Here is a 14,020-nt window from a genome sequence, read left to right as displayed (position 1 = left end):
GCGAACATAGTGGCCGCCACAAGCCCTGACTCTGAGCTAGAATTAGAGTTTCAGCTTTAACCCTTCTGTTGGTTTTCAGAGATTGAAAAGTAAAACTCAGAAATGCTGGTGTCTTTAATCGTCATAGCTAGGCAACTGTCACTTACTCTCCAGGGGTGCTTTTCCCTTTTAGGAATAGAGTAAATGCTTCTGGTACCAGCGTAATTAGATGCTCTAAACTCCGCCTATGCTCTGGTCTGATAAATGCAGTAATTGCACAAATAAATGCACATTCTAGCCACATAGAGATATTTGGGTAAAGACAACATTCCACGTCAATTAACTCTGGTAACAAGCAACAATAATGCTGGTCATAAAAATTATCATCATATGGAAAGAACAGCTATCACGATCTTAAAATTGATCCTGGCATGTATAGCCTCTTCACGATGTTCACAGATCCTCACTAACTCCTCAGGGCAAGCTAAGCAGAGATCATTACCCCATCATATAGGTGAACACATGGGCGCCTGGAAAAGTCCTGGCACTCGTTAGTGGCCAACGCCATACTGGGCCCATCAGAGCTCAACACGATCCATGTAGTCCTTCCCCCGGGGGCTGGTGGCCAGTGGGCAACAGTCCTTGCCACTCCTTCCAATTCTCTCTCTCTCAGAGCTGAGGTGATGGAGGCTGGTCTGCACTGGCCTGAGGAAGGGATGAGGAGGGGAGAAGGGAAGAGATGATTTGGAATATTAAGGATTCTCCAACTCAGCAGGAACAGAGTCTGCAAAACCCTGTTCTTTCTCTCCTCCAAAAGAGCAATTATGAAAAATATTTCTAGGAAGGAAAATATTATGCAAATTAAGTACAGTTATGACTAAATCATTGAAGAAAAATGCTGGCACTGTTTTTGGACCCCAGTGTGGGTAGGCACTAGGACTATTGGTGGTGAGGTCAATAGAGTTGACGTCTAAGACCAAAAGGACCAGAGAGATGATCAGGTCCAGATCCCTTGTTTTACAGGTGACAACACTGAGGGGGCGGGGGGGGGAGGGTCACAGTTAGTGAATTCTCCCAGTGATTGGAGATGGCCTTAGTAAAGTAGCCAGCACAGACCAGGTACAAAGCAGGTACTTAAACCTCAGGAAAGAGTTCAGCTGCGAGCAACAGAGAGCTAGCTTTAGAGGTGTGTTTTCCTCACATAACAAGTCCACGGGTAGGCATGGTTGGGCCTGGGTGTTCCTGAGCCTAAATAAGAGAAGGAAGTCCTGCTTCTCAGGGAGCCTATCTTCCCAGAGGCCAGGGTTGGTGGGAGGGCGGGGAGCAGGTTCTGGGGACACAACGTGACCAGAGAAAGGAGACCTTTTGGAAACCATTAAACAAACCAAGGATATTTAACTTACAGGGGGAGAGCTCAGTGAAAACCTGACCACTGTTGTATAGATGACAACCTAGATAGGTCCTATGCTGCCCAAGAGGTTAAAAATAGGATCAGGGAGGGATGCCTAGCTGGCTCAGTCAGTAGAGCATGTGACTTTTGAGATCAGAGGTCATGAGTTCAAGCCCCATGTGGGGGGTAGAGATTACTTAAAAAAAAAATGAAGCAGGGAGTGCAATTGTTGGATGACAAACGAATTCAATATGAATAATTCTAATGATATGCACGTACTGAAAATACGGAGTTTCCTGGAGAAATTCAAGTTGAGTAAGGAACTAGACAGGAGTTTGTGTGTGGAGAAGGCTAGAGGGGGAGGAGGGAGGAAGAAGGGAAGGAAGGAGTAAGATGGAGAGGAGGGTTACGGCACTGAATGGAGAAATGATTTCCAAATTCCCTTTTGGAACAATTCATTTAACAAGTATCTGCTTAGTTTCTACTTTGTTCCACACAGGAACCTTATTTTCCAAATAAGCTGGCCTGACATTTACAAAAAAGCTAACGGAGAGAACGTGGTGTCTGATGAGTGTTATTTACTGATCGACTTCTCAGGAACCACTTGCCTTCTGGAGATCCCATTTCCCCACTCCCAGTGTCCCCCTCCCCCTTCACACAACGGGCCTGTTTCCATTCAGGTTCCCAGGACCAGTGAAAGGGCAATATGTGTAGTTCAGTGGCAGCATTTTTTCCAGATACATTGGAGTCTGGGCTTAATATCTGACCCATGTGATGTCCGGATGTCTGAAAGACACTGGGAAGTACCAGAAAGGTAGTAGGCAGGTCAGTCATTGATTGGCTGTCATTCGAGACTCTCTGGCCCTCACTTCTCTCACCTGGAAAATGGGAGAGACTATCATCTTCCTCATAGAGTTATTGTGAGCATGTAATGTGCTTTGTACAATGATCAGCCCTTAGGATGGATTCAACAGATGTGTTTCATTTAGTTCCTCTGTCTCAGGTCTGCCACTGATTTTATGTCACTTTTCCAGGTCTCGATTTCCTCTCATGGGACTAGAACAAGCCCTGTGATTTCTTCCAGCTCTGAACCTTCTGGCGCCCAAAACAAAATGGCTGCCATGACCTCCCAGGCTTCACCAGGGAGGTGGTCTCTGCCAGGAGGTGGCACCACTAATTCATGTTTCCAGCAGAGATGTGGGCTGACCATTTGTTAATCTCCCCTCAGCTTTGAAAAGGAGCCTGAAAACTGGACTTCTTAGCAGCTGCCTCTCAACCAACTTTTAAAATCATGGTGCTGATGTTTCCTGAATGTGACAGGATTTTCCGCTCTTGTTCCAGCATGTCAAAATCGTCTTCCTTTAGACAGTCATCAGCATTTAGGAAAGGGGTAAAGAGAGAACTCTGATGAAGCCAATTTCGCCTTTGCTCAAAAGCAAAACTGCAGATGCTAAGCACGTGCTGTTGAGTTGCACCCACCATCGGCCATTTGCATGCTCTTCGGAGGGCACAAATGGCCACTTACGCTGGCAATTGCCTAACTGCCACGTAGGAGATCACAGATAGAATTTGCAGCCTCAGATCTCTGGCAGCAGCTAGGCTGGAGCGGCCCAGAAAATGTGGTTTTCTAGTCTTCTTGGGTTACTGTGAACAGGATCAGTCTTGTGCAGTGTGAGCAGGACAGGAAAAGGACTTAAGGCCAATAGAGCCAAATTCCTAATTTTACCCAAGGCTAGTTCTGGATATGTAAAGTGAATTTAAGATGAAAATTCCCTCAGTCTCTTCCGCCCTTTGACTTTTCTCAAAAGTTAAAGAAACGGAAGAAGGGAGGAAGGAGGTGGAAGAGAGGAGAGGGGGACAGAAAAAGAGAGAAAGGTAGATTGTTTTTGTGAGATCGTTAACATTCAAATAGTTATCCTGCCTTTTCTCTCCTAAGTAAATAATTTTAAGATTTAGGAAGCGAAGATATAACCAGATTAATGGATCATGCTTCTAGCTTGCCCTATCTGTTTTACACATGTAAGCTCTAAGCATTTATTTGGTTGGAGGCTGGAAAATTAGTGGGCTAAAATCAGATTATCCTGCGGATTGATTTTGACCTTTCAAATGTTAGGTTGTCAAAACTTTCTTCTCTGGTACCAGCCTCAGCAGAAAACTTAGGATGTATCCATTATGAAGAAGAAAAAATTACTTTCAGATCCTATGCAAGATTTTTTTTTAAGCAAAAAAAAAAAAAAAAACAAAACAAAACAATGATTCCTAGTTTATGGGGGGGGGAGTGGTGCAGGCAGAACAATTTCTTCCCTGGTCTCTTTTATTAGAGCTAAACTGATTATTTTAGATTGCTAGAGAAATCACATCACACACCGTCAGGTCTCGTTGATGGTGGTGTAAATCTTGTTAGGTAAAGTAATTTTTCTTCATTACTAACTAACCGAGTACTTCGTAAGTGGCTTTGGAATTTACATTAAGAACCCACATCTTTTTGGTCTCTCAAGGTTTAAGAGGTGGAATGGGACCAGTGGGTTGTCAGAATGGTGGCTCCGCCGTGTCATGTAGATGTCACTAGGAAGCAGGGTTTGGTAGGTCCCAGAACATTCCCTCCTGCTCTTGCCCCCACACCATCTGCGCAGTGGGAGCAGGTGGCATGTGGGTGAGAGCGTGGTCATGGTTTCATCTGTCGTTGCTTACGGGAAGAGAGCTTGCCTGTTGAGCTTTCGGCTTTCTCCTGGTCTAACGAGTGAGTCCTACTCTAAAATTATCCAGGCATCTCACAACTCTACCAACAAACGAACCCTATTAGAAGGTTCTGCAGTGGCTTTTTAAAAATGTCTCAATAACACGCCCAGTCCTTGGAAAAGGCAGTGCCTTCTCCCGTTTGCTTTAAAGTCACACTTCCGGTGTGTGAGTGCCTTTTGTGACAGCACATGAAAGGTAGAGGGTTTTCTGTTTTGAGAAGCAAACCCAGACAGATTTCTGGTGAATTGGAAGATGCTGTCGGTCTTATTTCCTTCTTTGAGACTTTCCCACAGTATCGAATAGGGACAAGGGCCCCAATCCTACAGGCTCTTGTGCGGGGTAGCGCTTTATTAAAATGCATGTGAGGTGGGAAGAAACCAACATTTATTGGAAACACACTATGAAGGAGACATTTCACACATGATATGAATTATTTAACCATCAGTACAGTGTTTGAAGAAGGTTTTGTTAACCCGATCCTGAGATGAGGAAACAGGTTCAGAGAGAAGGAATAACTTGTTCCGAGTCACACTGTTTCTCGGTACTAGAAAGGGAGTTGAAATTGAGGTTTGTCTGAGCCGCCCTGTGCTTCTCTGACAGTCCACCGAGGCTGGTTTGCTCTGGAAGTGCCGAATGTCGCTGGTCCGTCGCTTCTGCAGCGCTTACTGCGTGCTAAGCATGGCTTTAGGTTAGCACAGCCCGCACTGTGCTGACTGCCAAGAGAGGACCTGCCTGAACCTGAACACAGGGGCTGGGAAAGTGGGTCCCAGGATTGGCCAAAGGAAACACCCCCAGCCCCAAGAGTGGTGCGGGGGGAGGGGGCGGAAGGAAGCAGCAGTCAGCCTTGGTACCAGGTTCCACCTGCACCAGAGTGCTATTGCAGAGGAACGCAGATGGAGCAGTTGGCCGTGGGGGAAGGTGATCCCCTCCCCATGCTACGCTGCTCCAAACTGCCAAAGGTTCCAGGAAGCAGTGGCCAGAAGACCGGGAAACCTTGCAAAGCCAGCCAGCTGAAGCAGGTTTTAGACTCCCGTGAATGTCTTTGTGGCCACATCCCCTCAAAGCAATGACGTTCTGGAGAGCCTGGCTTTGCAGTTAAACCTGGCTTCGCATCTCTGCTCCCACCTGCTTGCTCTGTGACCTGAGTTGCCTCATCTTTAACTGCCTTGGAGGGTTATGGTAAGGATCCAACGAGATTATTCACAAGATGTGCTTAGCGCAGCAGGCGTGATGTCAGCGTCCTACACACATCCTCGCTAGGATTTCACCTTCTTAGGTACCCCTCACCTCCTGGCATTTCTGCGCTTGTCATCTCTGTCTCCCCTCGGCCCGGACCACACCCTGGGCTCTCTCACCTTCATACCAAAACAACAAAATAAAACACACCTTCCCTCAACTGCTTGGTGGTGCTACCCTCCTCATTTTCCTTGTGGCACCTCCAGTCTTCCTTTAAAAAAATATTACTGAGTTTGAACTGACATATAACATTTCTCTGATCTTCTTAAAAGAGGACTCATGGGCTGCTAGCCGCCAAAAGTAGGGACATGTGTTTTGCATATTTCTGCTCCCCCAGTGTTTATCCCAGTGCCTGGCATCGAGTTGGCCCTCAAATATTTGCTGAGTAAATGCACGAATGTCTCTATGTCCTCATTATAGTCTCCCAGCTGGTACCCTTGCAGTCTGGCTTCTGCTCTGGCCACTCTTCATAAACCTCTTTCCATAATTGCCCCTGACTTGATTACCAGAGCCAGGGGTTGTGTTTCCATCCTCTTTTCTCTGAGATCTCTCCAGCCAATTCAACTCTTTAAAGCAGCCTTCCACTTTGCAGTGAAGAGTAAATGCAAAAGTACTCCAAGGGGCACAGACAGGCTGGGTTCTCCAGTTCTGAGTCATCCACTCAGTCAGCAGTACCCTTTGAAGTCCTCTGAGGTCACCTCTCTTTGATGGGGGTGAGTGGCATAAGACAGTGAACATCCCAGAAGTCATCTTCCCTGATCTCAACAGCTGGAAACAATTTCTTCCTGCCCTGACATGCTGCACAGAGCTTTATCTGCGCTTCTCTCATGGAACTCTCTTTCTATTTTGAGTTACGGTATTTATAACCATATCTGTGGCACCTGCTATGTGTGTTCCCTTTGAGGGCAGGAACCAGGCTTTTTCTCATCCTCCCATCCTGCTCAGACTCCAGCCTAGGGTCATACAAACGAACCAACTGAAAGAATTGTGAAAGGAAGAGGAGACCTTGGGTAACTATGAAAAGCCTGCCTGTGGAGAGTTTTGTAACAAGCTTTTCCACTCACGTCAGACTTAATGAAGCCACACAGTGTGCTCAGCCCTGGGCTGGGTACGGTAGGGGCAAGACAGAGCAGAGAACTAGGTTGTGACCTAGCTGTGACAAGCAGGTATATATGCAATAAAGTTAAACAGCAGTTCAGAAATGCGAGAAAAAGAGCAATGAACAGTGTGGAAGGAACAAACACATATTCAAATAATAATTATTGAGTAGCAACTAGGTGCCCTCTGTGTGGGAGAGCACTGCATGGGGCTAGGACGGTGTGGCAGGGATGAGGGTGGTTTTGGAAGGGGGTGAGAATGATACTGAACTCTTTTGATTACCCCACTTAATTTTCCACAGTACAGGATAGGGATGTCCTGGCCTTCGTTCCAGTCTGCAAGCTGTAGGTAGCAGGCACTGCCCTCTGTCATGCCCAGATGGTCCCCATGCAGTAGAATAGTTAAGAGTGAGAGCCCCGGGTCCACAGAACCTGGGTCTGACTCCCGAATCTAGCTTCGTGGCTTTGGTAGCTCGCTTTCTCTCTCTCACCCTAAATCCCTCCGCTGTGAAAGAGAAACAAAAATGCCAACCTCGCAGGTATTATGTACATATTTATTGAGCACTCACTATGTGCAAGAAACGGTTCTGGATGTCAGGGATAGAGCAATGAACAAAACAGCTGTGTTCATGGCCCTCGTGGACCATGAGGAAGGAGATACACATGAACTGCTAAGCACCATGCTTGGCACCCAGCGATCACTCTCTCAGCAGTTGTCCTGGTTATCCCAAGCAACTGATGGGGCTGAGTCCTCACCAAGTAGGCCCAATTTGGTTTGCATCCTACTTTCTGAAGCCTTCCCCGCCCTCACTACAGGATCACCGTACTGTCTTCTATAGTCAGGGGACTTTTCTCCATACTTGCAACTGGTGTCTAATCTCGAGCTGTCATATGATTTTATTGACCCTCAGCTTGATTGGGCCTGTGTTGAGCCTGGGGAAAAGGAACCTCCGGGAAGCCAGACGGGAGGACGGGCTAGCTCAGCATCACCTTGGAAAGACAGGCTAGGAAAGGAGACAGATCCTGGGCAGCCTCAGACTGAATGGGATGGTGGAAGTCCTTTCTAAATACACCCAACATTCAGGCAGGGCTTGGTCTTGACCTGCACACAACAGGTAGCAGTACCACAGTAGCAGTCGGACCCCATGCCAGTCTTTGGGAGAGAAACAAAGGGCACCCAGCAGCATCTGCTAGCTGGTGGCCCAGGGCCATGTGGTCTCCGATCCAGCAGGTGCCGTCCGGCCTGGAGTAACAAGAGTTCAGTCCACACTCCGGTATTTGTAAAAGGTCTGAAGGTCACGGTGCTGCATCCCCACAGAAAAGATTTCCAAAATGGACCCAGCACCAATGCTAATTGTAATTAAGTTAGAGCCTCTCCTAGCAATGTGGCCGGCTGGGCTCAGGAGGAGGCAAGGGTGCCCTGCCGGCCGGCCTGCTACCAGCTGCTCATGGATGATGCGAAACACTCATTGCCTGTGGAGGTGAGGTTTTACTGCTGGGTCTCTCCACTCTTCCCCAAGTCTCTACTCCTGCTGCTCCTGCAGTGGGGCTGGGTCATGAGAAAAACAAACAGGGATTGCTACTATACTCCTTTGTAATCTGATGTGTGCTGGGTCTGCTCTAGGCTTATTTGAGGAAAACTCCTCACATATTCTAGAAACCAGGTTACCTGATCTTTTATCCCACCATGTTCAAGTTAAGGGTAACTGATTCTAGGTTCCATCATTTAACCCATTCTGCTCAAATCTTGGTCTGATTTTCCACACTAGGTTATGTTCAGTTGTGTGTGTGTGTATGCGTGTGTGTGCATCTTGATTAAAATGTGGACCATACCTGTGATTCGGGGCATCCCAGGATGTCAGTGAAAACCTGTTGAGACATGCCATGTATCTAGAATGTCATCACACGTCCTGAGATTTTGAATTTGTCACATCATCTCTCAAGACCTGAGTTTCCTCCTCTGCAAAATGGAGTTGCTGTTCTTCCTATGGTTTTAATCACCGTTCCTTCCTTCCCCCAAAGAGATCTTGTATCAGCTCCTACCTCTCCAGGCACACTGCTCCCACTCCAATCTTACCATCATTACTTCATACCTTCATGCTATCGTGAGTCTCTTTTCTGGCCTCCCAGACCCCAGACTCTTCTGCTCTCCCCTGCCTCCCCCTTCCACGCCCAGCTCATCCTGGAAATAACATTCAGGCTTGTCAATAAGCACATGAGCTCCAGGGGTGCCTGGGTGGCACAGTCAGTTGAACATCTAACTCATAGTTTCAGCTGAGGTTGTGATCTCAGCGTTGTGAGATCGAGCCCCACATTGGGCTCTGTGCCCAATGCAGAGTCTGCTTGGGATTCTCTCGCCCTTTCCCTCTACCCCTACTGCTTGTGCTCTCTCTTCCTCTTTCTCTCTCTCTCAAATAAATCTTCAAAAAGAAAAAAAGCCCATAAGCTCCATGGGGGCAGGGACCTCGTCTGTTTGGTTCACTGCTGTGTTCCCAGTGTCCAGAGCAATGTTTAGTGCCTGTGGGTGCTGATGCTGGTTAATTGTATGTGTCAACTTGGCTAGGCTCTTGGGCCCTGTTGCTTGCTCAAACACCATATAGATGTTGCTGTGAAGGTATTTTTTAGATGAGATTAACATTTGAATCAGTATAATTTCAGTAAAGCAGATCACCCTCCATAATATGGGTGGACTTCAGCCAATCAGTTGGAAACCTTAAGAGAAAAGACTGAGGTCCCCAGAAGAGGAAGGATTCGGCCTCCAGACTTGAGATTTCAACATTAACTCCTGCCAGAATTGCTAGCTACCTCACAAATTTGAGACTTGGAAACCCCCATGATTTTGTAAGCCAATTCCTTAATTTCAACCAATCCAGATAGATAGGTAGGTAGGTAGGTAGGTAGGTGGATGGGTGGGTGGATGGATGGATGGATAGATGATAGATAGATAGATGATAGATGATAGATAGATAATGTGTGTGTACACACACAAATCCTATTGGTTCTATTTCTCTGGAGAACCCTAATACACGAGAGATAAAGATTTATACATTCTTACAAAAATGCTTTTGTCCTGTACAATAAGACACTGTGTTTCATGCTAGAAAAAAACAAAAACCCTCTCAGAATACATTAAACTCTGAAAATTCAGGAAGTGAAATAAAACTAACTTTGTCTAACCCAAGGATTCCTTAAGCATTTTAGACTTCAGACCACAGGCCCCCTTCACACTGGAATGTATACTCTCCTCCCCAGGGGCACTGGTGTTCCTTTGGAAAGCAATGGGAGAAAGGCTGGGATTAGCTTCCACCACGATGCAGACAGGCAAGGCCCTTCACCCTCATATTCGCAACAGCTTTCCCGACCTCCTTTCTTCTCTTTCTTTTTTATGTTACCACCATCTCTCTTTCTCTACCTCTATTTCTCCAAAATACACTGTATCAACACCTCAAAAGACTGGCATTCTCTGCTATTTTCCATATCGGGGCCTTGGCTAATGCTTTTCCTTCTGCCTGAAATGTCCTTTTGTGACCCTCCACCTCCATCCACTCCCCTACTTTCACTCAGTGTCCACCTAGTCAACACCTGTTCACCTCCTAAGACCTATTTCAGATGTCTCTTTCTCCAGGAAGCCTTCCTGGAGGGCCCAGCCCTCACTTCTCCCCCAGAGTGAGCCCTCCCTTTGCTTTGGGAGCTCTTAGCACACTTGTCCAGCTGGGTTGTAGTTACTTGTTTATATACTTATCTCCCCCTCCAGTGTAAGAGAGTACGCAGGGCAGGAATTGGCTTATTCATTATGGTAGCCCCTGTGGCTACAATTTTGTTCAGTTGAATGAATAAGTGAATGGACATTTCTTAGTTCAAAAACTTCCGAAGTTTTCTTAAGACTCAATAGAGCATTTAAACTTCCCTGACTGTTGGGGCACCTGGGTGGCTCAGTTGGTTAAGTGTCTGACTCTCAGTTTCTGCTCAGGTCATGATCTCATGGGTCGTGAGATTGAGCCCCATGTTGGGCCCCGCGCTCAGCAGGGAGTCTGCTTGAGGATTCTTTCCCTCTGTCCCCCTACCGCCACATACGTGCTCGCTCTCTCTCTCTCTCTCTCAAATAAATAAATAAATCTTTAAACTTCCCTGACTGGTAAGACCCTTCACCGATCTTCCATCCACCCATTGCCTTCCTCCTCACTCCCTCCCAGCAGTCAATGTCCACACCCATCAGCACACCAAGGATACTGCGTGGTCACTCCTAAAGTCATCCATCTGTTAGCACAACGGCTCCTTTCTGGAAGATAAGTAAATTAACCCATTTGCTTTTTACACCTTATTGTGAATTATCGTGAACATTGCCTTTCTCTCAAAAATAAAGTCCAAGGAAAAGGGATTTCTGAAGGGAGCTACTCAGACTGTTCGCCCTTCTGACTTAGGACAGCCTGCTCTAAAAACAGGTGGGAACCAGCCTTTCCAAGCAAACGGGTATATTTGCTTTTACCTAAAATGTCCTTGCTGGTTAGCCATGTAGTCACAGGAGCCCCTTACCACCTCTGAACTCAATCTCTAGGGAGGAGGCCCCCATTTGTTGCTAGAAAATGATGTCCGAATCCCACTTCTGCCGCTTACTAGCTGTGTGATCTCAGGCAAGCCACCTACCCTCGATCTCCTTACCTGAAAAATGAGGATTGTAAGCATTATGCTTTCTTTACAGCGTTGTGATGTCTAGACGAGTGAATGAAAAGTGCTTGGTAGAGTGCCTGGTACGCAGTGCATGCCGTATGTATTCGCACCTGTCCTCCTTGCCCTCTGCCCGAGCACCGGACACTTAGAAGACCCACTCTGAATGTCCGTTGAAGAGAAGGAAGACATTTTTGAACAATGGAGGGGATGCTTTGGAGACATCCTGGGTGTGATGCATTTCTTCCTTTTCTCCATTAATTCAGCGCTCAAGGAGGTGCTGTACACACCAAGCAGCCCAGCCAGACAGACAACATCCTGACCTCAAGGGCCCTAAGGTCTAGAGGGAAACAAGTACACAAGCATCCCAAATCAGAGACAGTAGATGAAGGAATCAAGAGATTAAAGGAGGGGAAAGAGAAGAGAGTGACCTCACGAAGGAGACGGATTCAAGCTGATTACTGGGGCATGAGAACAGGCTGAGTGCTGGGTGTCGAAGAACTGATGGGAGGGCGAGGAGGCACAAAACCCCGTGCCAGCACTGAGCTTTCACACCTTCGGCTCTGGGTGGGGCCTCTCTCCTCTTGCCTAAGATCAGATGGAAAGCTGTTCCTTTCTTAGGAGCCCAAAGAGATGGGGTCCCAAGCCCCCATCCTTCGTGCTCTGGGGAACCAAGGTAGGCGTACTAAATACTCTCCATCGTTGAGGATATCCATGTCCGCATTGCCAAGGGCCCCGGCTCCCAAGCCCTAAGCAGAAGATAGAGTCAGATTCACCTCCTTCTCCTGGCCCTCTGCAGACTGCTTTCTCACTGCTAAGGGAGAGGGAAGCCCTTCTTCTGTGGGACTCCCTCCCTCCCTCACCTGCCTGGGGAGCTGGCGCCAGAAGGGAACCAATGGAGCCCGGAGAGGTTTTTCTAGGACAAAAGCAGGAAGACACCAGGGAATGTACTTCTGACCATCAGGGGCCTCTGGCGGGGAGCTCTGTCTGCAACTCATCAAGCAGCCTTTGTTACCTGCTGCCGGGGGATTATTGACCCAATCGGCTATTCTGCGGAAGGTTATCGGTTTAAAATTCCTACCTGGCCTGAGGGCTGCACTTTTCAGTGCTTCAAGTCCTACCACCAGACGTGAGATTTGCATGTGTGAATCCATTAGGGGACAGTGTTTCTTCCTTTGATTTCTGTGGGGCCTTCATTTTGAAAAGCTAAATCCAGGCTTGCAAGTCATGCCAGTAGGTAACTGTCATCGTCCTGACAACAAAGCCTATGGCTCTTCTCAGTGAAATGGAAGAACTATTTTGAGAGCAGGCCCAAGGCTTCTTGTAACCAAGCTGCTCCCTGCTCACTCCCACCTCCCACCATTAGTCACTGGTGAGACCACTTGCATGTCAGATTTTCACTGAACTATTGTAAGGGTATAGTACAGGACTATTAGAGCTGCTTCCGGAAGTAATCACTCTCTAGTCCCACCCCACCTGCCACTGAATCACAGCAAACTAAGAAGATGCACCGGGGCTTCAGAAAGGCTCCTCTTCTGGTGGAGGATGAGGTAGCCACCGCGAGGACCTGGGTCCCCAGCCAGCTGCTGCAGGAACGGGAGGTCCCAGCATGATTTTGGCAAGAAGCCTGGACAACCCTAGAAAGAAAGTCTAACAACTGTTGTCAGGTGGCCATGGCGAGAACTACTGTGTTAACTCTGCTTTCTTCCCTGTTTCTCCGTTTGCTCTCCTGTGTTTTCAACCAGTTTGTCTGCGTATTGCCTTCTCCGAGAAGTTGGCATCGTGCTAGTCATGCCTTGTCGCCAGGATCCTGAAATGACAATAATATGTGACTGTAGAAAGAGTCCGGGGGCAGAGCAGTCATAGTTTGGGGTTGTTTTTAAAGCAGGGGGATGGCCACAAGGGTCTTTCCAGAGCAGGGGTGGGTCGCTGGAGCTGGGAACGGGCTTTGCAGACTGAGAAATCTGTTTATCTTCACACTCCGGAGAGGCCATCACTCTTCCCATGACAGCAGAGAGTACTGTAGCGAGCACATTCCAGGAGCGGAGATGTGTGGGCTCCTCGGCCAAGTGGCCTTCTCCTAATCAGCAGTGTGTCTCAATGAGATAAAATGGGGTAAGAGCAGCAGGAAGCCTGTTCCATCTTTCCCCCTAGGTCTTCAGAAGAAACTTTGATCAAAGGAGAAGTGGTATTTGTGGAGAGCTGAGAAAACTTGAAAGAAAGTCACAGTGGGCACGGATTATTTGTTTATATCTGTCTGGGTTCTGGGGCAGTCTGGCCTCTGCTGCTATGCGGCAGGCCTGCCCTTTCTTCGGCCCTCCACCCCTCACCCCATCCATTCCCCCAAATGGATAGCTTTTCTACAAGTTAAACATTTTCCTATAATTCTGTAATTTCCCCAAGCACCTAATACATTAATGATTTTATGGGCCAAGAAGGAGCTGTGATGGTTTATCTAGATTTCACAGTTTTTAATATCTATAGAAATAGATACCCTCAGTAATGTTCTTTGTCTCCGAGGCCTCAGAAAGGAAGACGTGTGGACACAGACTGGATAGAGAGAAACCAAATGCGTGTGTGTGTGTGTGTGTGTGTGTGTGTGTGTGTGTGTGTTGGAGGGTATTTTTTTAGATCAAAGAGTTTCATTTGGTGTCCTTCCTTCTCTCCTCTTTCCTTCCCGTCCCCCCTGCATCCCAGATCTGTTTGAAAAGGACTCAGATCTCTTTTCCCACACACAGACTGACCTGATAGTAGAGGAATGAGTGGAGGAGGGGTGTGGAGTGTAGCCAGTTCAGCACCCCTGGTCTGTGATCTAAAAGAGATCCTGGTAAAAGGAGACTGTGAGCTATCCCTGTACACTGGGGAGGTGCAAAAAGTCAAAACAAATGCCCCACTTTGATTTTAAGGATCAGAC

Source organism: Ursus americanus, chromosome 36 (assembly GCF_024610735.1).
Source record: "Ursus americanus isolate L20-20 chromosome 36, mUrsAme1.1.p, whole genome shotgun sequence".
In the NCBI taxonomy this organism is placed as follows: Eukaryota; Metazoa; Chordata; class Mammalia; order Carnivora; family Ursidae; genus Ursus; species Ursus americanus.
Note: the sequence above shows the minus strand (reverse complement) of the source record.